This window comes from Triturus cristatus, chromosome 4_1, assembly GCF_964204655.1.
Source record: "Triturus cristatus chromosome 4_1, aTriCri1.1, whole genome shotgun sequence".
In the NCBI taxonomy this organism is placed as follows: Eukaryota; Metazoa; Chordata; class Amphibia; order Caudata; family Salamandridae; genus Triturus; species Triturus cristatus.
In genome coordinates this window covers 108,907,622-108,935,046 of record NC_140585.1, presented here as the reverse complement: position 1 = coordinate 108,935,046, position 27,425 = coordinate 108,907,622, and the positions used below count along the sequence as shown (strand labels likewise).

The following is a 27,425-nucleotide window of genomic DNA, read 5'->3' as shown; positions in this document are numbered from 1 at the left end:
AATTACAGCGCTGAAAGATACTTCAGCCACTCCTTCGATAGCTCAGTTGGTAGAGCGGAGGACTGTAGCATAAAGTCAGACATCCTTAGGTCGCTGGTTCAAATCAGGCTCGAAGGATTTTGTGCTTCGATTTCCATATCTTTCACTTTTATTCAAACAATACCTTCCATTGATTATGATCGAGACTTTGCAGTCCCTGGGTTTCAGGGATTCCTTGCATCCATCAAACAGCTCAAGTGCAAAAGTGGGGATGTAGCTCAGTGGTAGAGCGCATGTTTTGCATGTATGAGGTCCCGGGTTCAATCCCCGGCATCTCCAGGAGCCTCTGTTCCTTATCTTGGCTTTTTTTCCAGAAGGCTAGCCTGCCATCATGCAGAAAGAAGAAGTTTGTCATGCAGTTGGGGTGAGAGCCCCACTTAAATAGTCAGACATTTGCTTTGGAAAAATCTTTGAACTAGGCATAGTTTGCGCATTTCAAGAAAATCGGAGAATTTTGCATTCCAAAAGAAGGAAATAAATGCCCTCTCTGAGGATCGAACTCAGGACCTTCAGATTATGAGACTGACGCGCTGCCTACTGCGCTAAGAAGGCTGTATATAGGCATCTGTACATAAGACCATGAAGATCATCCAGGTACAAGGCTGAAGGATTTTCCTGACTGACATTGTATACTGCAGAGTCGAATGGGGTGATGTGGCTGTCGGTTCAATGCAGGGTTTCCAATCATACAGTCAAATCTTGCAGAAGTGGGGATGTAGCTCAGTGGTAGAGCGCATGCTTTGCATGTATGAGGCCCCGGGTTCAATCCCCGGCATCTCCAGACTTTTGCCATGCTTACCTTGGATTTTGGGCAGAAAGCTAGGCTGGCATCATGATGAAGGAAGAGATATGTCCTCCAACCGGGAAGAGGACCCCGCTTAATCTGTCAGACGTTTGCCTTGAAAAATCCCATGAAATGGGGCTATCTCATTTTTGATGATTATAGATCAAAAGAATCCTACTTGTTGAAGACATCAAAGTGATGATTCATCTTGACAACCATAATGCTTTGATGATAGAAATCTGTCGCATCTCTCTTGATCATTGGTAAGGGTTCTTCTTCTAAACCAAAGACTCTTTACAGTAGCTTTTAGAAAAACGGAATATTTTGTTTATCTCAATCACCTTCAATCTACAGATTTTTCCGTTCTCTTTCCTTTTGAAAATGCATCCAAAATGCACGTTCTTGATGCTGGGTGCTTAGTAATGACTCCCATAACTTTCTGTCATTTCTTTCATGGTTCCGCGCAGCCATCCATTTGCCACCAATGCTGCCCAAGGTCTTTGTATCAAAGTTCCTTTCCTTTCTGTAAAATTGAAATTTGGAGCACCCCTGCTTATCCCCAAGCCAAGACAGAACATGAACTTTGGTCTGAAATCCTCCTTTGGGGTGATAAGACGTACCTTACAGTGTGCTCTAAGAACTGGTGACTTTGAGAGGGAGCTGCAGGTAATGTTCATGATTTTCATCGATCTGCTCCTGATCCCCACCCCCACAACCTTTCTTGAGCGAGAGATAATTACAGCGCTGAAAGATACTTCAGCCACTCCTTCGATAGCTCAGTTGGTAGAGCGGAGGACTGTAGCATAAAGTCAGACATCCTTAGGTCGCTGGTTCAAATCAGGCTCGAAGGATTTTCTGCTTCGATTTCCATATCTTTCACTTTTATTCAAACAATACCTTCCATTGATTATGATCGAGACTTTGCAGTCCCTGGGTTTCAGGGATTCCTTGCATCCATCAAACAGCTCAAGTGCAAAAGTGGGGATGTAGCTCAGTGGTAGAGCGCATGTTTTGCATGTATGAGGTCCCGGGTTCAATCCCCGGCATCTCCAGGAGCCTCTGTTCCTTATCTTGGCTTTTTTCCAGAAGGCTAGCCTGCCATCATGCAGAAAGAAGAAGTTTGTCATGCAGTTGGGGTGAGAGCCCCACTTAAATAGTCAGACATTTGCTTTGGAAAAATCTTTGAACTAGGCATAGTTTGCGCATTTCAAGAAAATCGGAGAATTTTGCATTCCAAAAGAAGGAAATAAATGCCCTCTCTGAGGATCGAACTCAGGACCTTCAGATTATGAGACTGACGCGCTGCCTACTGCGCTAAGAAGGCTGTATATAGGCATCTGTACATAAGACCATGAAGATCATCCAGGTACAAGGCTGAAGTTTTTTCCTGACTGACATTGTATACTGCAGAGTCAAATGGGGTGATGTGGCCGTCGGTTCAATGCAGGGTTTCCAATCATACAGTCAAATTTTGCAGAAGTGGGGATGTAGCTCAGTGGTAGAGCGCATGCTTTGCATGTATGAGGCCCCGGGTTCAATCCCCGGCATCTCCAGACTTTTGCCATGCTTACCTTGGATTTTGGGCAGAAAGCTAGGCTGGCATCATGATGAAGGAAGAGATATGTCCTCCAACAGGGATGAGGACCCTGCTTAATCTGTCAGACGTTTGCCTTGAAAAATCCCATGAAATGGGGCTATCTCATTTTTGATGATTATAGATCAAAAGAATCCTACTTGTTGAAGACATCAAAGTGATGATTCATCTTGACAACCATAATGCTTTGATGATAGAAATCTGTCGCATCTCTCTTGATCATTGGTAAGGGTTCTTCTTCTAAACCAAAGACTCTTTACAGTAGCTTTTAGAAAAACGGAATATTTTGTTTATCTCAATCACCTTCAATCTACAGATTTTTCCGTTCTCTTTCCTTTTGAAAATGCATCCAAAATGCACGTTCTTGATGCTGGGTGCTTAGTAATGACTCCCATAACTTTCTGTCATTTCTTTCATGGTTCCGCGCAGCCATCCATTTGCCACCAATGCTGCCCAAGGTCTTTGTATCAAAGTTCCTTTCCTTTCTGTAAAATTGAAATTTGGAGCACCCCTGCTTATCCCCAAGCCAAGACAGAACATGAACTTTGGTCTGAAATCCTCCTTTGGGGTGATAAGACGTACCTTACAGTGTGCTCTAAGAACTGGTGACTTTGAGAGGGAGCTGCAGGTAATGTTAATGATTTTCATCGATCTGCTCCTGATCCCCACCCCCACAACCTTTCTTGAGCGAGAGATAATTACAGCGCTGAAAGATACTTCAGCCACTCCTTCGATAGCTCAGTTGGTAGAGCGGAGGACTGTAGCATAAAGTCAGACATCCTTAGGTCGCTGGTTCAAATCAGGCTCGAAGGATTTTGTGCTTCGATTTCCATATCTTTCACTTTTATTCAAACAATACCTTCCATTGATTATGATCGAGACTTTGCAGTCCCTGGGTTTCAGGGATTCCTTGCATCCATCAAACAGCTCAAGTGCAAAAGTGGGGATGTAGCTCAGTGGTAGAGCGCATGTTTTGCATGTATGAGGTCCCGGGTTCAATCCCCGGCATCTCCAGGAGCCTCTGTTCCTTATCTTGGCTTTTTTCCAGAAGGCTAGCCTGCCATCATGCAGAAAGAAGAAGTTTGTCATGCAGTTGGGGTGAGAGCCCCACTTAAATAGTCAGACATTTGCTTTGGAAAAATCCTTGAACTAGGCATAGTTTGCGCATTTCAAGAAAATCGGAGAATTTTGCATTCCAAAAGAAGGAAATAAATGCCCTCTCTGAGGATCGAATTCAGGACCTTCAGATTATGAGACTGACGCGCTGCCTACTGCGCTAAGAAGGCTGTATATAGGCATCTGTACATAAGACCATGAAGATCATTCAGGTACAAGGCTGAAGGATTTTCCTGACTGACATTGTATACTGCAGAGTCGAATGGGGTGATGTGGCCGTCGGTTCAATGCAGGGTTTCCAATCATACAGTCAAATCTTGCAGAAGTGGGGACGTAGCTCAGTGGTAGAGCGCATGCTTTGCATGTATGAGGCCCCGGGTTCAATCCCCGGCATCTCCAGACTTTTGCCATGCTTACCTTGGATTTTGGGCAGAAAGCTAGGCTGGCATCATGATGAAGGAAGAGATATGTCCTCCAACCGGGATGAGGACCCCGCTTAATCTGTCAGACGTTTGCCTTGAAAAATCCCATGAAATGGGGCTATCTCATTTTTGATGATTATAGATCAAAAGAATCCTACTTGTTGAAGACATCAAAGTGATGATTCATCTTGACAACCATAATGCTTTGATGATAGAAATCTGTCGCATCTCTCTTGATCATTGGTAAGGGTTCTTCTTCTAAACCAAAGACTCTTTACAGTAGCTTTTAGAAAAACGGAATATTTTGTTTATCTCAATCACCTTCAATCTACAGATTTTTCCGTTCTCTTTCCTTTTGAAAATGCATCCAAAATGCACGTTCTTGATGCTGGGTGCTTAGTAATGACTCCCATAACTTTCTGTCATTTATTTCATGGTTCCGCGCAGCCATCCATTTGCCACCAATGCTGCCCAAGGTCTTTGTATCAAAGTTCCTTTCCTTTCTGTAAAATTGAAATTTGGAGCACCCCTGCTTATCCCCAAGCCAAGACAGAACATGAACTTTGGTCTGAAATCCTCCTTTGGGGTGATAAGACGTACCTTACAGTGTGCTCTAAGAACTGGTGACTTTGAGAGGGAGCTGCAGGTAATGTTAATGATTTTCATCGATCTGCTCCTGATCCCCACCCCCACAACCTTTCTTGAGCGAGAGATAATTACAGCGCTGAAAGATACTTCAGCCACTCCTTCGATAGCTCAGTTGGTAGAGCGGAGGACTGTAGCATAAAGTCAGACATCCTTAGGTCGCTGGTTCAAATCAGGCTCGAAGGATTTTGTGCTTCGATTTCCATATCTTTCACTTTTATTCAAACAATACCTTCCATTGATTATGATCGAGACTTTGCAGTCCCTGGGTTTCAGGGATTCCTTGCATCCATCAAACAGCTCAAGTGCAAAAGTGGGGATGTAGCTCAGTGGTAGAGCGCATGTTTTGCATGTATGAGGTCCCGGGTTCAATCCCCGGCATCTCCAGGAGCCTCTGTTCCTTATCTTGGCTTTTTTCCAGAAGGCTAGCCTGCCATCATGCAGAAAGAAGAAGTTTGTCATGCAGTTGGGGTGAGAGCCCCACTTAAATAGTCAGACATTTGCTTTGGAAAAATCTTTGAACTAGGCATAGTTTGCGCATTTCAAGAAAATCGGAGAATTTTGCATTCCAAAAGAAGGAAATAAATGCCCTCTCTGAGGATCGAACTCAGGACCTTCAGATTATGAGACTGACGCGCTGCCTACTGCGCTAAGAAGGCTGTATATAGGCATCTGTACATAAGACCATGAAGATCATCCAGGTACAAGGCTGAAGGATTTTCCTGACTGACATTGTATACTGCAGAGTCGAATGGGGTGATGTGGCTGTCGGTTCAATGCAGGGTTTCCAATCATACAGTCAAATCTTGCAGAAGTGGGGATGTAGCTCAGTGGTAGAGCGCATGCTTTGCATGTATGAGGCCCCGGGTTCAATCCCCGGCATCTCCAGACTTTTGCCATGCTTACCTTGGATTTTGGGCAGAAAGCTAGGCTGGCATCATGATGAAGGAAGAGATATGTCCTCCAACCGGGAAGAGGACCCCGCTTAATCTGTCAGACGTTTGCCTTGAAAAATCCCATGAAATGGGGCTATCTCATTTTTGATGATTATAGATCAAAAGAATCCTACTTGTTGAAGACATCAAAGTGATGATTCATCTTGACAACCATAATGCTTTGATGATAGAAATCTGTCGCATCTCTCTTGATCATTGGTAAGGGTTCTTCTTCTAAACCAAAGACTCTTTACAGTAGCTTTTAGAAAAACGGAATATTTTGTTTATCTCAATCACCTTCAATCTACAGATTTTTCCGTTCTCTTTCCTTTTGAAAATGCATCCAAAATGCACGTTCTTGATGCTGGGTGCTTAGTAATGACTCCCATAACTTTCTGTCATTTCTTTCATGGTTCCGCGCAGCCATCCATTTGCCACCAATGCTGCCCAAGGTCTTTGTATCAAAGTTCCTTTCCTTTCTGTAAAATTGAAATTTGGAGCACCCCTGCTTATCCCCAAGCCAAGACAGAACATGAACTTTGGTCTGAAATCCTCCTTTGGGGTGATAAGACGTACCTTACAGTGTGCTCTAAGAACTGGTGACTTTGAGAGGGAGCTGCAGGTAATGTTCATGATTTTCATCGATCTGCTCCTGATCCCCACCCCCACAACCTTTCTTGAGCGAGAGATAATTACAGCGCTGAAAGATACTTCAGCCACTCCTTCGATAGCTCAGTTGGTAGAGCGGAGGACTGTAGCATAAAGTCAGACATCCTTAGGTCGCTGGTTCAAATCAGGCTCGAAGGATTTTGTGCTTCGATTTCCATATCTTTCACTTTTATTCAAACAATACCTTCCATTGATTATGATCGAGACTTTGCAGTCCCTGGGTTTCAGGGATTCCTTGCATCCATCAAACAGCTCAAGTGCAAAAGTGGGGATGTAGCTCAGTGGTAGAGCGCATGTTTTGCATGTATGAGGTCCCGGGTTCAATCCCCGGCATCTCCAGGAGCCTCTGTTCCTTATCTTGGCTTTTTTCCAGAAGGCTAGCCTGCCATCATGCAGAAAGAAGAAGTTTGTCATGCAGTTGGGGTGAGAGCCCCACTTAAATAGTCAGACATTTGCTTTGGAAAAATCTTTGAACTAGGCATAGTTTGCGCATTTCAAGAAAATCGGAGAATTTTGCATTCCAAAAGAAGGAAATAAATGCCCTCTCTGAGGATCGAACTCAGGACCTTCAGATTATGAGACTGACGCGCTGCCTACTGCGCTAAGAAGGCTGTATATAGGCATCTGTACATAAGACCATGAAGATCATTTAGGTACAAGGCTGAAGTTTTTTCCTGACTGACATTGTATACTGCAGAGTCAAATGGGGTGATGTGGCCGTCGGTTCAATGCAGGGTTTCCAATCATACAGTCAAATTTTGCAGAAGTGGGGATGTAGCTCAGTGGTAGAGCGCATGCTTTGCATGTATGAGGCCCCGGGTTCAATCCCCGGCATCTCCAGACTTTTGCCATGCTTACCTTGGATTTTGGGCAGAAAGCTAGGCTGGCATCATGATGAAGGAAGAGATATGTCCTCCAACAGGGATGAGGACCCTGCTTAATCTGTCAGACGTTTGCCTTGAAAAATCCCATGAAATGGGGCTATCTCATTTTTGATGATTATAGATCAAAAGAATCCTACTTGTTGAAGACATCAAAGTGATGATTCATCTTGACAACCATAATGCTTTGATGATAGAAATCTGTCGCATCTCTCTTGATCATTGGTAAGGGTTCTTCTTCTAAACCAAAGACTCTTTACAGTAGCTTTTAGAAAAACGGAATATTTTGTTTATCTCAATCACCTTCAATCTACAGATTTTTCCGTTCTCTTTCCTTTTGAAAATGCATCCAAAATGCACGTTCTTGATGCTGGGTGCTTAGTAATGACTCCCATAACTTTCTGTCATTTCTTTCATGGTTCCGCGCAGCCATCCATTTGCCACCAATGCTGCCCAAGGTCTTTGTATCAAAGTTCCTTTCCTTTCTGTAAAATTGAAATTTGGAGCACCCCTGCTTATCCCCAAGCCAAGACAGAACATGAACTTTGGTCTGAAATCCTCCTTTGGGGTGATAAGACGTACCTTACAGTGTGCTCTAAGAACTGGTGACTTTGAGAGGGAGCTGCAGGTAATGTTAATGATTTTCATCGATCTGCTCCTGATCCCCACCCCCACAACCTTTCTTGAGCGAGAGATAATTACAGCGCTGAAAGATACTTCAGCCACTCCTTCGATAGCTCAGTTGGTAGAGCGGAGGACTGTAGCATAAAGTCAGACATCCTTAGGTCGCTGGTTCAAATCAGGCTCGAAGGATTTTGTGCTTCGATTTCCATATCTTTCACTTTTATTCAAACAATACCTTCCATTGATTATGATCGAGACTTTGCAGTCCCTGGGTTTCAGGGATTCCTTGCATCCATCAAACAGCTCAAGTGCAAAAGTGGGGATGTAGCTCAGTGGTAGAGCGCATGTTTTGCATGTATGAGGTCCCGGGTTCAATCCCCGGCATCTCCAGGAGCCTCTGTTCCTTATCTTGGCTTTTTTCCAGAAGGCTAGCCTGCCATCATGCAGAAAGAAGAAGTTTGTCATGCAGTTGGGGTGAGAGCCCCACTTAAATAGTCAGACATTTGCTTTGGAAAAATCTTTGAACTAGGCATAGTTTGCGCATTTCAAGAAAATCGGAGAATTTTGCATTCCAAAAGAAGGAAATAAATGCCCTCTCTGAGGATCGAACTCAGGACCTTCAGATTATGAGACTGACGCGCTGCCTACTGCGCTAAGAAGGCTGTATATAGGCATCTGTACATAAGACCATGAAGATCATCCAGGTACAAGGCTGAAGGATTTTCCTGACTGACATTGTATACTGCAGAGTCGAATGGGGTGATGTGGCTGTCGGTTCAATGCAGGGTTTCCAATCATACAGTCAAATCTTGCAGAAGTGGGGATGTAGCTCAGTGGTAGAGCGCATGCTTTGCATGTATGAGGCCCCGGGTTCAATCCCCGGCATCTCCAGACTTTTGCCATGCTTACCTTGGATTTTGGGCAGAAAGCTAGGCTGGCATCATGATGAAGGAAGAGATATGTCCTCCAACCGGGAAGAGGACCCCGCTTAATCTGTCAGACGTTTGCCTTGAAAAATCCCATGAAATGGGGCTATCTCATTTTTGATGATTATAGATCAAAAGAATCCTACTTGTTGAAGACATCAAAGTGATGATTCATCTTGACAACCATAATGCTTTGATGATAGAAATCTGTCGCATCTCTCTTGATCATTGGTAAGGGTTCTTCTTCTAAACCAAAGACTCTTTACAGTAGCTTTTAGAAAAATGGAATATTTTGTTTATCTCAATCACCTTCAATCTACAGATTTTTCCGTTCTCTTTCCTTTTGAAAATGCATCCAAAATGCACGTTCTTGATGCTGGGTGCTTAGTAATGACTCCCATAACTTTCTGTCATTTCTTTCATGGTTCCGCGCAGCCATCCATTTGCCACCAATGCTGCCCAAGGTCTTTGTATCAAAGTTCCTTTCCTTTCTGTAAAATTGAAATTTGGAGCACCCCTGCTTATCCCCAAGCCAAGACAGAACATGAACTTTGGTCTGAAATCCTCCTTTGGGGTGATAAGACGTACCTTACAGTGTGCTCTAAGAACTGGTGACTTTGAGAGGGAGCTGCAGGTAATGTTCATGATTTTCATCGATCTGCTCCTGATCCCCACCCCCACAACCTTTCTTGAGCGAGAGATAATTACAGCGCTGAAAGATACTTCAGCCACTCCTTCGATAGCTCAGTTGGTAGAGCGGAGGACTGTAGCATAAAGTCAGACATCCTTAGGTCGCTGGTTCAAATCTGGCTCGAAGGATTTTGTGCTTCGATTTCCATATCTTTCACTTTTATTCAAACAATACCTTCCATTGATTATGATCGAGACTTTGCAGTCCCTGGGTTTCAGGGACTCCTTGCATCCATCAAACAGCTCGAGTGCAAAAGTGGGGATGTAGCTCAGTGGTAGAGCGCATGCTTCGCATGTATGAGGTCCCGGGTTCAATCCCCGGCATCTCCAGGAGCCTCTGTTCCTTATCTTGGCTTTTTTCCAGAAGGCTAGCCTGCCATCATGCAGAAAGAAGAAGTTTGTCATGCAGTTGGGGTGAGAGCCCCACTTAAATAGTCAGACATTTGCTTTGGAAAAATCTTTGAACTAGGCATAGTTTGCGCATTTCAAGAAAATCGGAGAATTTTGCATTCCAAAAGAAGGAAATAAATGCCCTCTCTGAGGATCGAACTCAGGACCTTCAGATTATGAGACTGACGCGCTGCCTACTGCGCTAAGAAGGCTGTATATAGGCATCTGTACATAAGACCATGAAGATCATCCAGGTACAAGGCTGAAGTTTTTTCCTGACTGACATTGTATACTGCAGAGTCAAATGGGGTGATGTGGCCGTCGGTTCAATGCAGGGTTTCCAATCATACAGTCAAATTTTGCAGAAGTGGGGATGTAGCTCAGTGGTAGAGCGCATGCTTTGCATGTATCAGGCCCCGGGTTCAATCCCCGGCATCTCCAGACTTTTGCCATGCTTACCTTGGATTTTGGGCAGAAAGCTAGGCTGGCATCATGATGAAGGAAGAGATATGTCCTCCAACAGGGATGAGGACCCTGCTTAATCTGTCAGACGTTTGCCTTGAAAAATCCCATGAAATGGGGCTATCTCATTTTTGATGATTATAGATCAAAAGAATCCTACTTGTTGAAGACATCAAAGTGATGATTCATCTTGACAACCATAATGCTTTGATGATAGAAATCTGTCGCATCTCTCTTGATCATTGGTAAGGGTTCTTCTTCTAAACCAAAGACTCTTTACAGTAGCTTTTAGAAAAACGGAATATTTTGTTTATCTCAATCACCTTCAATCTACAGATTTTTCCGTTCTCTTTCCTTTTGAAAATGCATCCAAAATGCACGTTCTTGATGCTGGGTGCTTAGTAATGACTCCCATAACTTTCTGTCATTTCTTTCATGGTTCCGCGCAGCCATCCATTTGCCACCAATGCTGCCCAAGGTCTTTGTATCAAAGTTCCTTTCCTTTCTGTAAAATTGAAATTTGGAGCACCCCTGCTTATCCCCAAGCCAAGACAGAACATGAACTTTGGTCTGAAATCCTCCTTTGGGGTGATAAGACGTACCTTACAGTGTGCTCTAAGAACTGGTGACTTTGAGAGGGAGCTGCAGGTAATGTTAATGATTTTCATCGATCTGCTCCTGATCCCCACCCCCACAACCTTTCTTGAGCGAGAGATAATTACAGCGCTGAAAGATACTTCAGCCACTCCTTCGATAGCTCAGTTGGTAGAGCGGAGGACTGTAGCATAAAGTCAGACATCCTTAGGTCGCTGGTTCAAATCAGGCTCGAAGGATTTTGTGCTTCGATTTCCATATCTTTCACTTTTATTCAAACAATACCTTCCATTGATTATGATCGAGACTTTGCAGTCCCTGGGTTTCAGGGATTCCTTGCATCCATCAAACAGCTCAAGTGCAAAAGTGGGGATGTAGCTCAGTGGTAGAGCGCATGTTTTGCATGTATGAGGTCCCGGGTTCAATCCCCGGCATCTCCAGGAGCCTCTGTTCCTTATCTTGGCTTTTTTCCAGAAGGCTAGCCTGCCATCATGCAGAAAGAAGAAGTTTGTCATGCAGTTGGGGTGAGAGCCCCACTTAAATAGTCAGACATTTGCTTTGGAAAAATCTTTGAACTAGGCATAGTTTGCGCATTTCAAGAAAATCGGAGAATTTTGCATTCCAAAAGAAGGAAATAAATGCCCTCTCTGAGGATCGAACTCAGGACCTTCAGATTATGAGACTGACGCGCTGCCTACTGCGCTAAGAAGGCTGTATATAGGCATCTGTACATAAGACCATGAAGATCATTCAGGTACAAGGCTGAAGGATTTTCCTGACTGACATTGTATACTGCAGAGTCGAATGGGGTGATGTGGCCGTCGGTTCAATGCAGGGTTTCCAATCATACAGTCAAATCTTGCAGAAGTGGGGATGTAGCTCAGTGGTAGAGCGCATGCTTTGCATGTATGAGGCCCCGGGTTCAATCCCCGGCATCTCCAGACTTTTGCCATGCTTACCTTGGATTTTGGGCAGAAAGCTAGGCTGGCATCATGATGAAGGAAGAGATATGTCCTCCAACCGGGATGAGGACCCCGCTTAATCTGTCAGACGTTTGCCTTGAAAAATCCCATGAAATGGGGCTATCTCATTTTTGATGATTATAGATCAAAAGAATCCTACTTGTTGAAGACATCAAAGTGATGATTCATCTTGACAACCATAATGCTTTGATGATAGAAATCTGTCGCATCTCTCTTGATCATTGGTAAGGGTTCTTCTTCTAAACCAAAGACTCTTTACAGTAGCTTTTAGAAAAACGGAATATTTTGTTTATCTCAATCACCTTCAATCTACAGATTTTTCCGTTCTCTTTCCTTTTGAAAATGCATCCAAAATGCACGTTCTTGATGCTGGGTGCTTAGTAATGACTCCCATAACTTTCTGTCATTTCTTTCATGGTTCCGCGCAGCCATCCATTTGCCACCAATGCTGCCCAAGGTCTTTGTATCAAAGTTCCTTTCCTTTCTGTAAAATTGAAATTTGGAGCACCCCTGCTTATCCCCAAGCCAAGACAGAACATGAACTTTGGTCTGAAATCCTCCTTTGGGGTGATAAGACGTACCTTACAGTGTGCTCTAAGAACTGGTGACTTTGAGAGGGAGCTGCAGGTAATGTTAATGATTTTCATCGATCTGCTCCTGATCCCCACCCCCACAACCTTTCTTGAGCGAGAGATAATTACAGCGCTGAAAGATACTTCAGCCACTCCTTCGATAGCTCAGTTGGTAGAGCGGAGGACTGTAGCATAAAGTCAGACATCCTTAGGTCGCTGGTTCAAATCAGGCTCGAAGGATTTTGTGCTTCGATTTCCATATCTTTCACTTTTATTCAAACAATACCTTCCATTGATTATGATCGAGACTTTGCAGTCCCTGGGTTTCAGGGATTCCTTGCATCCATCAAACAGCTCAAGTGCAAAAGTGGGGATGTAGCTCAGTGGTAGAGCGCATGTTTTGCATGTATGAGGTCCCGGGTTCAATCCCCGGCATCTCCAGGAGCCTCTGTTCCTTATCTTGGCTTTTTTCCAGAAGGCTAGCCTGCCATCATGCAGAAAGAAGAAGTTTGTCATGCAGTTGGGGTGAGAGCCCCACTTAAATAGTCAGACATTTGCTTTGGAAAAATCTTTGAACTAGGCATAGTTTGCGCATTTCAAGAAAATCGGAGAATTTTGCATTCCAAAAGAAGGAAATAAATGCCCTCTCTGAGGATCGAACTCAGGACCTTCAGATTATGAGACTGACGCGCTGCCTACTGCGCTAAGAAGGCTGTATATAGGCATCTGTACATAAGACCATGAAGATCATTCAGGTACAAGGCTGAAGGATTTTCCTGACTGACATTGTATACTGCAGAGTCGAATGGGGTGATGTGGCCGTCGGTTCAATGCAGGGTTTCCAATCATACAGTCAAATCTTGCAGAAGTGGGGATGTAGCTCAGTGGTAGAGCGCATGCTTTGCATGTATGAGGCCCCGGGTTCAATCCCCGGCATCTCCAGACTTTTGCCATGCTTACCTTGGATTTTGGGCAGAAAGCTAGGCTGGCATCATGATGAAGGAAGAGATATGTCCTCCAACCGGGATGAGGACCCCGCTTAATCTGTCAGACGTTTGCCTTGAAAAATCCCATGAAATGGGGCTATCTCATTTTTGATGATTATAGATCAAAAGAATCCTACTTGTTGAAGACATCAAAGTGATGATTCATCTTGACAACCATAATGCTTTGATGATAGAAATCTGTCGCATCTCTCTTGATCATTGGTAAGGGTTCTTCTTCTAAACCAAAGACTCTTTACAGTAGCTTTTAGAAAAACGGAATATTTTGTTTATCTCAATCACCTTCAATCTACAGATTTTTCCGTTCTCTTTCCTTTTGAAAATGCATCCAAAATGCACGTTCTTGATGCTGGGTGCTTAGTAATGACTCCCATAACTTTCTGTCATTTCTTTCATGGTTCCGCGCAGCCATCCATTTGCCACCAATGCTGCCCAAGGTCTTTGTATCAAAGTTCCTTTCCTTTCTGTAAAATTGAAATTTGGAGCACCCCTGCTTATCCCCAAGCCAAGACAGAACATGAACTTTGGTCTGAAATCCTCCTTTGGGGTGATAAGACGTACCTTACAGTGTGCTCTAAGAACTGGTGACTTTGAGAGGGAGCTGCAGGTAATGTTAATGATTTTCATCGATCTGCTCCTGATCCCCACCCCCACAACCTTTCTTGAGCGAGAGATAATTACAGCGCTGAAAGATACTTCAGCCACTCCTTCGATAGCTCAGTTGGTAGAGCGGAGGACTGTAGCATAAAGTCAGACATCCTTAGGTCGCTGGTTCAAATCAGGCTCGAAGGATTTTGTGCTTCGATTTCCATATCTTTCACTTTTATTCAAACAATACCTTCCATTGATTATGATCGAGACTTTGCAGTCCCTGGGTTTCAGGGATTCCTTGCATCCATCAAACAGCTCAAGTGCAAAAGTGGGGATGTAGCTCAGTGGTAGAGCGCATGTTTTGCATGTATGAGGTCCCGGGTTCAATCCCCGGCATCTCCAGGAGCCTCTGTTCCTTATCTTGGCTTTTTTCCAGAAGGCTAGCCTGCCATCATGCAGAAAGAAGAAGTTTGTCATGCAGTTGGGGTGAGAGCCCCACTTAAATAGTCAGACATTTGCTTTGGAAAAATCTTTGAACTAGGCATAGTTTGCGCATTTCAAGAAAATCGCAGAATTTTGCATTCCAAAAGAAGGAAATAAATGCCCTCTCTGAGGATCGAACTCAGGACCTTCAGATTATGAGACTGACGCGCTGCCTACTGCGCTAAGAAGGCTGTATATAGGCATCTGTACATAAGACCATGAAGATCATCCAGGTACAAGGCTGAAGGATTTTCCTGACTGACATTGTATACTGCAGAGTCGAATGGGGTGATGTGGCCGTCGGTTCAATGCAGGGTTTCCAATCATACAGTCAAATCTTGCAGAAGTGGGGATGTAGCTCAGTGGTAGAGCGCATGCTTTGCATGTATGAGGCCCCGGGTTCAATCCCCGGCATCTCCAGACTTTTGCCATGCTTACCTTGGATTTTGGGCAGAAAGCTAGGCTGGCATCATGATGAAGGAAGAGATATGTCCTCCAACCGGGAAGAGGACCCCGCTTAATCTGTCAGACGTTTGCCTTGAAAAATCCCATGAAATGGGGCTATCTCATTTTTGATGATTATAGATCAAAAGAATCCTACTTGTTGAAGACATCAAAGTGATGATTCATCTTGACAACCATAATGCTTTGATGATAGAAATCTGTCGCATCTCTCTTGATCATTGGTAAGGGTTCTTCTTCTAAACCAAAGACTCTTTACAGTAGCTTTTAGAAAAACGGAATATTTTGTTTATCTCAATCACCTTCAATCTACAGATTTTTCCGTTCTCTTTCCTTTTGAAAATGCATCCAAAATGCACGTTCTTGATGCTGGGTGCTTAGTAATGACTCCCATAACTTTCTGTCATTTCTTTCATGGTTCCGCGCAGCCATCCATTTGCCACCAATGCTGCCCAAGGTCTTTGTATCAAAGTTCCTTTCCTTTCTGTAAAATTGAAATTTGGAGCACCCCTGCTTATCCCCAAGCCAAGACAGAACATGAACTTTGGTCTGAAATCCTCCTTTGGGGTGATAAGACGTACCTTACAGTGTGCTCTAAGAACTGGTGACTTTGAGAGGGAGCTGCAGGTAATGTTAATGATTTTCATCGATCTGCTCCTGATCCCCACCCCCACAACCTTTCTTGAGCGAGAGATAATTACAGCGCTGAAAGATACTTCAGCCACTCCTTCGATAGCTCAGTTGGTAGAGCGGAGGACTGTAGCATAAAGTCAGACATCCTTAGGTCGCTGGTTCAAATCAGGCTCGAAGGATTTTGTGCTTCGATTTCCATATCTTTCACTTTTATTCAAACAATACCTTCCATTGATTATGATCGAGACTTTGCAGTCCCTGGGTTTCAGGGATTCCTTGCATCCATCAAACAGCTCGAGTGCAAAAGTGGGGATGTAGCTCAGTGGTAGAGCGCATGTTTTGCATGTATGAGGTCCCGGGTTCAATCCCCGGCATCTCCAGGAGCCTCTGTTCCTTATCTTGGCTTTTTTCCAGAAGGCTAGCCTGCCATCATGCAGAAAGAAGAAGTTTGTCATGCAGTTGGGGTGAGAGCCCCACTTAAATAGTCAGACATTTGCTTTGGAAAAATCTTTGAACTAGGCATAGTTTGCGCATTTCAAGAAAATCGGAGAATTTTGCATTCCAAAAGAAGGAAATAAATGCCCTCTCTGAGGATCGAACTCAGGACCTTCAGATTATGAGACTGACGCGCTGCCTACTGCGCTAAGAAGGCTGTATATAGGCATCTGTACATAAGACCATGAAGATCATCCAGGTACAAGGCTGAAGGATTTTCCTGACTGACATTGTATACTGCAGAGTCGAATGGGGTGATGTGGCCGTCGGTTCAATGCAGGGTTTCCAATCATACAGTCAAATCTTGCAGAAGTGGGGATGTAGCTCAGTGGTAGAGCGCATGCTTTGCATGTATGAGGCCCCGGGTTCAATCCCCGGCATCTCCAGACTTTTGCCATGCTTACCTTGGATTTTGGGCAGAAAGCTAGGCTGGCATCATGATGAAGGAAGAGATATGTCCTCCAACCGGGAAGAGGACCCCGCTTAATCTGTCAGACGTTTGCCTTGAAAAATCCCATGAAATGGGGCTATCTCATTTTTGATGATTATAGATCAAAAGAATCCTACTTGTTGAAGACATCAAAGTGATGATTCATCTTGACAACCATAATGCTTTGATGATAGAAATCTGTCGCATCTCTCTTGATCATTGGTAAGGGTTCTTCTTCTAAACCAAAGACTCTTTACAGTAGCTTTTAGAAAAACGGAATATTTTGTTTATCTCAATCACCTTCAATCTACAGATTTTTCCGTTCTCTTTCCTTTTGAAAATGCATCCAAAATGCACGTTCTTGATGCTGGGTGCTTAGTAATGACTCCCATAACTTTCTGTCATTTCTTTCATGGTTCCGCGCAGCCATCCATTTGCCACCAATGCTGCCCAAGGTCTTTGTATCAAAGTTCCTTTCCTTTCTGTAAAATTGAAATTTGGAGCACCCCTGCTTATCCCCAAGCCAAGACAGAACATGAACTTTGGTCTGAAATCCTCCTTTGGGGTGATAAGACGTACCTTACAGTGTGCTCTAAGAACTGGTGACTTTGAGAGGGAGCTGCAGGTAATGTTCATGATTTTCATCGATCTGCTCCTGATCCCCACCCCCACAACCTTTCTTGAGCGAGAGATAATTACAGCGCTGAAAGATACTTCAGCCACTCCTTCGATAGCTCAGTTGGTAGAGCGGAGGACTGTAGCATAAAGTCAGACATCCTTAGGTCGCTGGTTCAAATCTGGCTCGAAGGATTTTGTGCTTCGATTTCCATATCTTTCACTTTTATTCAAACAATACCTTCCATTGATTATGATCGAGACTTTGCAGTCCCTGGGTTTCAGGGACTCCTTGCATCCATCAAACAGCTCGAGTGCAAAAGTGGGGATGTAGCTCAGTGGTAGAGCGCATGCTTCGCATGTATGAGGTCCCGGGTTCAATCCCCGGCATCTCCAGGAGCCTCTGTTCCTTATCTTGGCTTTTTTCCAGAAGGCTAGCCTGCCATCATGCAGAAAGAAGAAGTTTGTCATGCAGTTGGGGTGAGAGCCCCACTTAAATAGTCAGACATTTGCTTTGGAAAAATCTTTGAACTAGGCATAGTTTGCGCATTTCAAGAAAATCGGAGAATTTTGCATTCCAAAAGAAGGAAATAAATGCCCTCTCTGAGGATCGAACTCAGGACCTTCAGATTATGAGACTGACGCGCTGCCTACTGCGCTAAGAAGGCTGTATATAGGAATCTGTACATAAGACCATGAAGATCATCCAGGTACAAGGCTGAAGTTTTTTCCTGACTGACATTGTATACTGCAGAGTCAAATGGGGTGATGTGGCCGTCGGTTCAATGCAGGGTTTCCAATCATACAGTCAAATTTTGCAGAAGTGGGGATGTAGCTCAGTGGTAGAGCGCATGCTTTGCATGTATCAGGCCCCGGGTTCAATCCCCGGCATCTCCAGACTTTTGCCATGCTTACCTTGGATTTTGGGCAGAAAGCTAGGCTGGCATCATGATGAAGGAAGAGATATGTCCTCCAACAGGGATGAGGACCCTGCTTAATCTGTCAGACGTTTGCCTTGAAAAATCCCATGAAATGGGGCTATCTCATTTTTGATGATTATAGATCAAAAGAATCCTACTTGTTGAAGACATCAAAGTGATGATTCATCTTGACAACCATAATGCTTTGATGATAGAAATCTGTCGCATCTCTCTTGATCATTGGTAAGGGTTCTTCTTCTAAACCAAAGACTCTTTACAGTAGCTTTTAGAAAAACGGAATATTTTGTTTATCTCAATCACCTTCAATCTACAGATTTTTCCGTTCTCTTTCCTTTTGAAAATGCATCCAAAATGCACGTTCTTGATGCTGGGTGCTTAGTAATGACTCCCATAACTTTCTGTCATTTCTTTCATGGTTCCGCGCAGCCATCCATTTGCCACCAATGCTGCCCAAGGTCTTTGTATCAAAGTTCCTTTCCTTTCTGTAAAATTGAAATTTGGAGCACCCCTGCTTATCCCCAAGCCAAGACAGAACATGAACTTTGGTCTGAAATCCTCCTTTGGGGTGATAAGACGTACCTTACAGTGTGCTCTAAGAACTGGTGACTTTGAGAGGGAGCTGCAGGTAATGTTAATGATTTTCATCGATCTGCTCCTGATCCCCACCCCCACAACCTTTCTTGAGCGAGAGATAATTACAGCGCTGAAAGATACTTCAGCCACTCCTTCGATAGCTCAGTTGGTAGAGCGGAGGACTGTAGCATAAAGTCAGACATCCTTAGGTCGCTGGTTCAAATCAGGCTCGAAGGATTTTGTGCTTCGATTTCCATATCTTTCACTTTTATTCAAACAATACCTTCCATTGATTATGATCGAGACTTTGCAGTCCCTGGGTTTCAGGGATTCCTTGCATCCATCAAACAGCTCAAGTGCAAAAGTGGGGATGTAGCTCAGTGGTAGAGCGCATGTTTTGCATGTATGAGGTCCCGGGTTCAATCCCCGGCATCTCCAGGAGCCTCTGTTCCTTATCTTGGCTTTTTTCCAGAAGGCTAGCCTGCCATCATGCAGAAAGAAGAAGTTTGTCATGCAGTTGGGGTGAGAGCCCCACTTAAATAGTCAGACATTTGCTTTGGAAAAATCTTTGAACTAGGCATAGTTTGCGCATTTCAAGAAAATCGGAGAATTTTGCATTCCAAAAGAAGGAAATAAATGCCCTCTCTGAGGATCGAACTCAGGACCTTCAGATTATGAGACTGACGCGCTGCCTACTGCGCTAAGAAGGCTGTATATAGGCATCTGTACATAAGACCATGAAGATCATTCAGGTACAAGGCTGAAGGATTTTCCTGACTGACATTGTATACTGCAGAGTCGAATGGGGTGATGTGGCCGTCGGTTCAATGCAGGGTTTCCAATCATACAGTCAAATCTTGCAGAAGTGGGGATGTAGCTCAGTGGTAGAGCGCATGCTTTGCATGTATGAGGCCCCGGGTTCAATCCCCGGCATCTCCAGACTTTTGCCATGCTTACCTTGGATTTTGGGCAGAAAGCTAGGCTGGCATCATGATGAAGGAAGAGATATGTCCTCCAACCGGGATGAGGACCCCGCTTAATCTGTCAGACGTTTGCCTTGAAAAATCCCATGAAATGGGGCTATCTCATTTTTGATGATTATAGATCAAAAGAATCCTACTTGTTGAAGACATCAAAGTGATGATTCATCTTGACAACCATAATGCTTTGATGATAGAAATCTGTCGCATCTCTCTTGATCATTGGTAAGGGTTCTTCTTCTAAACCAAAGACTCTTTACAGTAGCTTTTAGAAAAACGGAATATTTTGTTTATCTCAATCACCTTCAATCTACAGATTTTTCCGTTCTCTTTCCTTTTGAAAATGCATCCAAAATGCACGTTCTTGATGCTGGGTGCTTAGTAATGACTCCCATAACTTTCTGTCATTTCTTTCATGGTTCCGCGCAGCCATCCATTTGCCACCAATGCTGCCCAAGGTCTTTGTATCAAAGTTCCTTTCCTTTCTGTAAAATTGAAATTTGGAGCACCCCTGCTTATCCCCAAGCCAAGACAGAACATGAACTTTGGTCTGAAATCCTCCTTTGGGGTGATAAGACGTACCTTACAGTGTGCTCTAAGAACTGGTGACTTTGAGAGGGAGCTGCAGGTAATGTTAATGATTTTCATCGATCTGCTCCTGATCCCCACCCCCACAACCTTTCTTGAGCGAGAGATAATTACAGCGCTGAAAGATACTTCAGCCACTCCTTCGATAGCTCAGTTGGTAGAGCGGAGGACTGTAGCATAAAGTCAGACATCCTTAGGTCGCTGGTTCAAATCAGGCTCGAAGGATTTTGTGCTTCGATTTCCATATCTTTCACTTTTATTCAAACAATACCTTCCATTGATTATGATCGAGACTTTGCAGTCCCTGGGTTTCAGGGATTCCTTGCATCCATCAAACAGCTCAAGTGCAAAAGTGGGGATGTAGCTCAGTGGTAGAGCGCATGTTTTGCATGTATGAGGTCCCGGGTTCAATCCCCGGCATCTCCAGGAGCCTCTGTTCCTTATCTTGGCTTTTTTCCAGAAGGCTAGCCTGCCATCATGCAGAAAGAAGAAGTTTGTCATGCAGTTGGGGTGAGAGCCCCACTTAAATAGTCAGACATTTGCTTTGGAAAAATCTTTGAACTAGGCATAGTTTGCGCATTTCAAGAAAATCGCAGAATTTTGCATTCCAAAAGAAGGAAATAAATGCCCTCTCTGAGGATCGAACTCAGGACCTTCAGATTATGAGACTGACGCGCTGCCTACTGCGCTAAGAAGGCTGTATATAGGCATCTGTACATAAGACCATGAAGATCATCCAGGTACAAGGCTGAAGGATTTTCCTGACTGACATTGTATACTGCAGAGTCGAATGGGGTGATGTGGCCGTCGGTTCAATGCAGGGTTTCCAATCATACAGTCAAATCTTGCAGAAGTGGGGATGTAGCTCAGTGGTAGAGCGCATGCTTTGCATGTATGAGGCCCCGGGTTCAATCCCCGGCATCTCCAGACTTTTGCCATGCTTACCTTGGATTTTGGGCAGAAAGCTAGGCTGGCATCATGATGAAGGAAGAGATATGTCCTCCAACCGGGAAGAGGACCCCGCTTAATCTGTCAGACGTTTGCCTTGAAAAATCCCATGAAATGGGGCTATCTCATTTTTGATGATTATAGATCAAAAGAATCCTACTTGTTGAAGACATCAAAGTGATGATTCATCTTGACAACCATAATGCTTTGATGATAGAAATCTGTCGCATCTCTCTTGATCATTGGTAAGGGTTCTTCTTCTAAACCAAAGACTCTTTACAGTAGCTTTTAGAAAAACGGAATATTTTGTTTATCTCAATCACCTTCAATCTACAGATTTTTCCGTTCTCTTTCCTTTTGAAAATGCATCCAAAATGCACGTTCTTGATGCTGGGTGCTTAGTAATGACTCCCATAACTTTCTGTCATTTCTTTCATGGTTCCGCGCAGCCATCCATTTGCCACCAATGCTGCCCAAGGTCTTTGTATCAAAGTTCCTTTCCTTTCTGTAAAATTGAAATTTGGAGCACCCCTGCTTATCCCCAAGCCAAGACAGAACATGAACTTTGGTCTGAAATCCTCCTTTGGGGTGATAAGACGTACCTTACAGTGTGCTCTAAGAACTGGTGACTTTGAGAGGGAGCTGCAGGTAATGTTAATGATTTTCATCGATCTGCTCCTGATCCCCACCCCCACAACCTTTCTTGAGCGAGAGATAATTACAGCGCTGAAAGATACTTCAGCCACTCCTTCGATAGCTCAGTTGGTAGAGCGGAGGACTGTAGCATAAAGTCAGACATCCTTAGGTCGCTGGTTCAAATCAGGCTCGAAGGATTTTGTGCTTCGATTTCCATATCTTTCACTTTTATTCAAACAATACCTTCCATTGATTATGATCGAGACTTTGCAGTCCCTGGGTTTCAGGGATTCCTTGCATCCATCAAACAGCTCGAGTGCAAAAGTGGGGATGTAGCTCAGTGGTAGAGCGCATGTTTTGCATGTATGAGGTCCCGGGTTCAATCCCCGGCATCTCCAGGAGCCTCTGTTCCTTATCTTGGCTTTTTTCCAGAAGGCTAGCCTGCCATCATGCAGAAAGAAGAAGTTTGTCATGCAGTTGGGGTGAGAGCCCCACTTAAATAGTCAGACATTTGCTTTGGAAAAATCTTTGAACTAGGCATAGTTTGCGCATTTCAAGAAAATCGGAGAATTTTGCATTCCAAAAGAAGGAAATAAATGCCCTCTCTGAGGATCGAACTCAGGACCTTCAGATTATGAGACTGACGCGCTGCCTACTGCGCTAAGAAGGCTGTATATAGGCATCTGTACATAAGACCATGAAGATCATCCAGGTACAAGGCTGAAGGATTTTCCTGACTGACATTGTATACTGCAGAGTCGAATGGGGTGATGTGGCCGTCGGTTCAATGCAGGGTTTCCAATCATACAGTCAAATCTTGCAGAAGTGGGGATGTAGCTCAGTGGTAGAGCGCATGCTTTGCATGTATGAGGCCCCGGGTTCAATCCCCGGCATCTCCAGACTTTTGCCATGCTTACCTTGGATTTTGGGCAGAAAGCTAGGCTGGCATCATGATGAAGGAAGAGATATGTCCTCCAACCGGGAAGAGGACCCCGCTTAATCTGTCAGACGTTTGCCTTGAAAAATCCCATGAAATGGGGCTATCTCATTTTTGATGATTATAGATCAAAAGAATCCTACTTGTTGAAGACATCAAAGTGATGATTCATCTTGACAACCATAATGCTTTGATGATAGAAATCTGTCGCATCTCTCTTGATCATTGGTAAGGGTTCTTCTTCTAAACCAAAGACTCTTTACAGTAGCTTTTAGAAAAACGGAATATTTTGTTTATCTCAATCACCTTCAATCTACAGATTTTTCCGTTCTCTTTCCTTTTGAAAATGCATCCAAAATGCACGTTCTTGATGCTGGGTGCTTAGTAATGACTCCCATAACTTTCTGTCATTTCTTTCATGGTTCCGCGCAGCCATCCATTTGCCACCAATGCTGCCCAAGGTCTTTGTATCAAAGTTCCTTTCCTTTCTGTAAAATTGAAATTTGGAGCACCCCTGCTTATCCCCAAGCCAAGACAGAACATGAACTTTGGTCTGAAATCCTCCTTTGGGGTGATAAGACGTACCTTACAGTGTGCTCTAAGAACTGGTGACTTTGAGAGGGAGCTGCAGGTAATGTTCATGATTTTCATCGATCTGCTCCTGATCCCCACCCCCACAACCTTTCTTGAGCGAGAGATAATTACAGCGCTGAAAGATACTTCAGCCACTCCTTCGATAGCTCAGTTGGTAGAGCGGAGGACTGTAGCATAAAGTCAGACATCCTTAGGTCGCTGGTTCAAATCTGGCTCGAAGGATTTTGTGCTTCGATTTCCATATCTTTCACTTTTATTCAAACAATACCTTCCATTGATTATGATCGAGACTTTGCAGTCCCTGGGTTTCAGGGACTCCTTGCATCCATCAAACAGCTCGAGTGCAAAAGTGGGGATGTAGCTCAGTGGTAGAGCGCATGCTTCGCATGTATGAGGTCCCGGGTTCAATCCCCGGCATCTCCAGGAGCCTCTGTTCCTTATCTTGGCTTTTTTCCAGAAGGCTAGCCTGCCATCATGCAGAAAGAAGAAGTTTGTCATGCAGTTGGGGTGAGAGCCCCACTTAAATAGTCAGACATTTGCTTTGGAAAAATCTTTGAACTAGGCATAGTTTGCGCATTTCAAGAAAATCGGAGAATTTTGCATTCCAAAAGAAGGAAATAAATGCCCTCTCTGAGGATCGAACTCAGGACCTTCAGATTATGAGACTGACGCGCTGCCTACTGCGCTAAGAAGGCTGTATATAGGAATCTGTACATAAGACCATGAAGATCATCCAGGTACAAGGCTGAAGTTTTTTCCTGACTGACATTGTATACTGCAGAGTCAAATGGGGTGATGTGGCCGTCGGTTCAATGCAGGGTTTCCAATCATACAGTCAAATTTTGCAGAAGTGGGGATGTAGCTCAGTGGTAGAGCGCATGCTTTGCATGTATCAGGCCCCGGGTTCAATCCCCGGCATCTCCAGACTTTTGCCATGCTTACCTTGGATTTTGGGCAGAAAGCTAGGCTGGCATCATGATGAAGGAAGAGATATGTCCTCCAACAGGGATGAGGACCCTGCTTAATCTGTCAGACGTTTGCCTTGAAAAATCCCATGAAATGGGGCTATCTCATTTTTGATGATTATAGATCAAAAGAATCCTACTTGTTGAAGACATCAAAGTGATGATTCATCTTGACAACCATAATGCTTTGATGATAGAAATCTGTCGCATCTCTCTTGATCATTGGTAAGGGTTCTTCTTCTAAACCAAAGACTCTTTACAGTAGCTTTTAGAAAAACGGAATATTTTGTTTATCTCAATCACCTTCAATCTACAGATTTTTCCGTTCTCTTTCCTTTTGAAAATGCATCCAAAATGCACGTTCTTGATGCTGGGTGCTTAGTAATGACTCCCATAACTTTCTGTCATTTCTTTCATGGTTCCGCGCAGCCATCCATTTGCCACCAATGCTGCCCAAGGTCTTTGTATCAAAGTTCCTTTCCTTTCTGTAAAATTGAAATTTGGAGCACCCCTGCTTATCCCCAAGCCAAGACAGAACATGAACTTTGGTCTGAAATCCTCCTTTGGGGTGATAAGACGTACCTTACAGTGTGCTCTAAGAACTGGTGACTTTGAGAGGGAGCTGCAGGTAATGTTAATGATTTTCATCGATCTGCTCCTGATCCCCACCCCCACAACCTTTCTTGAGCGAGAGATAATTACAGCGCTGAAAGATACTTCAGCCACTCCTTCGATAGCTCAGTTGGTAGAGCGGAGGACTGTAGCATAAAGTCAGACATCCTTAGGTCGCTGGTTCAAATCAGGCTCGAAGGATTTTGTGCTTCGATTTCCATATCTTTCACTTTTATTCAAACAATACCTTCCATTGATTATGATCGAGACTTTGCAGTCCCTGGGTTTCAGGGATTCCTTGCATCCATCAAACAGCTCAAGTGCAAAAGTGGGGATGTAGCTCAGTGGTAGAGCGCATGTTTTGCATGTATGAGGTCCCGGGTTCAATCCCCGGCATCTCCAGGAGCCTCTGTTCCTTATCTTGGCTTTTTTCCAGAAGGCTAGCCTGCCATCATGCAGAAAGAAGAAGTTTGTCATGCAGTTGGGGTGAGAGCCCCACTTAAATAGTCAGACATTTGCTTTGGAAAAATCTTTGAACTAGGCATAGTTTGCGCATTTCAAGAAAATCGGAGAATTTTGCATTCCAAAAGAAGGAAATAAATGCCCTCTCTGAGGATCGAACTCAGGACCTTCAGATTATGAGACTGACGCGCTGCCTACTGCGCTAAGAAGGCTGTATATAGGCATCTGTACATAAGACCATGAAGATCATTCAGGTACAAGGCTGAAGGATTTTCCTGACTGACATTGTATACTGCAGAGTCGAATGGGGTGATGTGGCCGTCGGTTCAATGCAGGGTTTCCAATCATACAGTCAAATCTTGCAGAAGTGGGGATGTAGCTCAGTGGTAGAGCGCATGCTTTGCATGTATGAGGCCCCGGGTTCAATCCCCGGCATCTCCAGACTTTTGCCATGCTTACCTTGGATTTTGGGCAGAAAGCTAGGCTGGCATCATGATGAAGGAAGAGATATGTCCTCCAACCGGGATGAGGACCCCGCTTAATCTGTCAGACGTTTGCCTTGAAAAATCCCATGAAATGGGGCTATCTCATTTTTGATGATTATAGATCAAAAGAATCCTACTTGTTGAAGACATCAAAGTGATGATTCATCTTGACAACCATAATGCTTTGATGATAGAAATCTGTCGCATCTCTCTTGATCATTGGTAAGGGTTCTTCTTCTAAACCAAAGACTCTTTACAGTAGCTTTTAGAAAAACGGAATATTTTGTTTATCTCAATCACCTTCAATCTACAGATTTTTCCGTTCTCTTTCCTTTTGAAAATGCATCCAAAATGCACGTTCTTGATGCTGGGTGCTTAGTAATGACTCCCATAACTTTCTGTCATTTCTTTCATGGTTCCGCGCAGCCATCCATTTGCCACCAATGCTGCCCAAGGTCTTTGTATCAAAGTTCCTTTCCTTTCTGTAAAATTGAAATTTGGAGCACCCCTGCTTATCCCCAAGCCAAGACAGAACATGAACTTTGGTCTGAAATCCTCCTTTGGGGTGATAAGACGTACCTTACAGTGTGCTCTAAGAACTGGTGACTTTGAGAGGGAGCTGCAGGTAATGTTAATGATTTTCATCGATCTGCTCCTGATCCCCACCCCCACAACCTTTCTTGAGCGAGAGATAATTACAGCGCTGAAAGATACTTCAGCCACTCCTTCGATAGCTCAGTTGGTAGAGCGGAGGACTGTAGCATAAAGTCAGACATCCTTAGGTCGCTGGTTCAAATCAGGCTCGAAGGATTTTGTGCTTCGATTTCCATATCTTTCACTTTTATTCAAACAATACCTTCCATTGATTATGATCGAGACTTTGCAGTCCCTGGGTTTCAGGGATTCCTTGCATCCATCAAACAGCTCAAGTGCAAAAGTGGGGATGTAGCTCAGTGGTAGAGCGCATGTTTTGCATGTATGAGGTCCCGGGTTCAATCCCCGGCATCTCCAGGAGCCTCTGTTCCTTATCTTGGCTTTTTTCCAGAAGGCTAGCCTGCCATCATGCAGAAAGAAGAAGTTTGTCATGCAGTTGGGGTGAGAGCCCCACTTAAATAGTCAGACATTTGCTTTGGAAAAATCTTTGAACTAGGCATAGTTTGCGCATTTCAAGAAAATCGCAGAATTTTGCATTCCAAAAGAAGGAAATAAATGCCCTCTCTGAGGATCGAACTCAGGACCTTCAGATTATGAGACTGACGCGCTGCCTACTGCGCTAAGAAGGCTGTATATAGGCATCTGTACATAAGACCATGAAGATCATCCAGGTACAAGGCTGAAGGATTTTCCTGACTGACATTGTATACTGCAGAGTCGAATGGGGTGATGTGGCCGTCGGTTCAATGCAGGGTTTCCAATCATACAGTCAAATCTTGCAGAAGTGGGGATGTAGCTCAGTGGTAGAGCGCATGCTTTGCATGTATGAGGCCCCGGGTTCAATCCCCGGCATCTCCAGACTTTTGCCATGCTTACCTTGGATTTTGGGCAGAAAGCTAGGCTGGCATCATGATGAAGGAAGAGATATGTCCTCCAACCGGGAAGAGGACCCCGCTTAATCTGTCAGACGTTTGCCTTGAAAAATCCCATGAAATGGGGCTATCTCATTTT

At 44.0% G+C, this 27,425-nt stretch overlaps 20 non-coding genes across 20 annotated transcripts; 3 read left to right on the top strand and 17 right to left on the bottom strand.

Annotated features, from left to right (window-relative positions):
- Window positions 1-518: 518 nt before the first annotated feature.
- Window positions 519-591, bottom strand: TRNAM-CAU (transfer RNA methionine (anticodon CAU)). The gene has a single exon. It is a non-coding gene; the product is annotated as a tRNA-Met (tRNA).
- Window positions 592-2,074: 1,483 nt separating this feature from the next.
- TRNAM-CAU (transfer RNA methionine (anticodon CAU)) lies at window positions 2,075-2,147 on the bottom strand. The gene has a single exon. It is a non-coding gene; the product is annotated as a tRNA-Met (tRNA).
- A 3,039-nt stretch (window positions 2,148-5,186) lies between these two features.
- On the bottom strand, window positions 5,187-5,259 carry TRNAM-CAU (transfer RNA methionine (anticodon CAU)). The gene has a single exon. It is a non-coding gene; the product is annotated as a tRNA-Met (tRNA).
- A 1,483-nt stretch (window positions 5,260-6,742) lies between these two features.
- Window positions 6,743-6,815, bottom strand: TRNAM-CAU (transfer RNA methionine (anticodon CAU)). Its single transcript has one exon. It is a non-coding gene; the product is annotated as a tRNA-Met (tRNA).
- Window positions 6,816-8,298: 1,483 nt separating this feature from the next.
- Window positions 8,299-8,371, bottom strand: TRNAM-CAU (transfer RNA methionine (anticodon CAU)). Its single transcript has one exon. It is a non-coding gene; the product is annotated as a tRNA-Met (tRNA).
- A 1,212-nt stretch (window positions 8,372-9,583) lies between these two features.
- TRNAA-CGC (transfer RNA alanine (anticodon CGC)) lies at window positions 9,584-9,655 on the top strand. The gene has a single exon. It is a non-coding gene; the product is annotated as a tRNA-Ala (tRNA).
- Window positions 9,656-9,854: 199 nt separating this feature from the next.
- TRNAM-CAU (transfer RNA methionine (anticodon CAU)) lies at window positions 9,855-9,927 on the bottom strand. Its single transcript has one exon. It is a non-coding gene; the product is annotated as a tRNA-Met (tRNA).
- A 1,483-nt stretch (window positions 9,928-11,410) lies between these two features.
- On the bottom strand, window positions 11,411-11,483 carry TRNAM-CAU (transfer RNA methionine (anticodon CAU)). The gene has a single exon. It is a non-coding gene; the product is annotated as a tRNA-Met (tRNA).
- Window positions 11,484-12,966: 1,483 nt separating this feature from the next.
- TRNAM-CAU (transfer RNA methionine (anticodon CAU)) lies at window positions 12,967-13,039 on the bottom strand. The gene has a single exon. It is a non-coding gene; the product is annotated as a tRNA-Met (tRNA).
- A 1,483-nt stretch (window positions 13,040-14,522) lies between these two features.
- Window positions 14,523-14,595, bottom strand: TRNAM-CAU (transfer RNA methionine (anticodon CAU)). Its single transcript has one exon. It is a non-coding gene; the product is annotated as a tRNA-Met (tRNA).
- Window positions 14,596-16,078: 1,483 nt separating this feature from the next.
- On the bottom strand, window positions 16,079-16,151 carry TRNAM-CAU (transfer RNA methionine (anticodon CAU)). The gene has a single exon. It is a non-coding gene; the product is annotated as a tRNA-Met (tRNA).
- A 1,212-nt stretch (window positions 16,152-17,363) lies between these two features.
- Window positions 17,364-17,435, top strand: TRNAA-CGC (transfer RNA alanine (anticodon CGC)). The gene has a single exon. It is a non-coding gene; the product is annotated as a tRNA-Ala (tRNA).
- A 199-nt stretch (window positions 17,436-17,634) lies between these two features.
- Window positions 17,635-17,707, bottom strand: TRNAM-CAU (transfer RNA methionine (anticodon CAU)). Its single transcript has one exon. It is a non-coding gene; the product is annotated as a tRNA-Met (tRNA).
- Window positions 17,708-19,190: 1,483 nt separating this feature from the next.
- On the bottom strand, window positions 19,191-19,263 carry TRNAM-CAU (transfer RNA methionine (anticodon CAU)). Its single transcript has one exon. It is a non-coding gene; the product is annotated as a tRNA-Met (tRNA).
- A 1,483-nt stretch (window positions 19,264-20,746) lies between these two features.
- On the bottom strand, window positions 20,747-20,819 carry TRNAM-CAU (transfer RNA methionine (anticodon CAU)). The gene has a single exon. It is a non-coding gene; the product is annotated as a tRNA-Met (tRNA).
- Window positions 20,820-22,302: 1,483 nt separating this feature from the next.
- Window positions 22,303-22,375, bottom strand: TRNAM-CAU (transfer RNA methionine (anticodon CAU)). Its single transcript has one exon. It is a non-coding gene; the product is annotated as a tRNA-Met (tRNA).
- Window positions 22,376-23,587: 1,212 nt separating this feature from the next.
- Window positions 23,588-23,659, top strand: TRNAA-CGC (transfer RNA alanine (anticodon CGC)). The gene has a single exon. It is a non-coding gene; the product is annotated as a tRNA-Ala (tRNA).
- Window positions 23,660-23,858: 199 nt separating this feature from the next.
- Window positions 23,859-23,931, bottom strand: TRNAM-CAU (transfer RNA methionine (anticodon CAU)). Its single transcript has one exon. It is a non-coding gene; the product is annotated as a tRNA-Met (tRNA).
- Window positions 23,932-25,414: 1,483 nt separating this feature from the next.
- Window positions 25,415-25,487, bottom strand: TRNAM-CAU (transfer RNA methionine (anticodon CAU)). The gene has a single exon. It is a non-coding gene; the product is annotated as a tRNA-Met (tRNA).
- A 1,483-nt stretch (window positions 25,488-26,970) lies between these two features.
- On the bottom strand, window positions 26,971-27,043 carry TRNAM-CAU (transfer RNA methionine (anticodon CAU)). Its single transcript has one exon. It is a non-coding gene; the product is annotated as a tRNA-Met (tRNA).
- Between the last annotated feature and the right edge of the window lie 382 nt (window positions 27,044-27,425).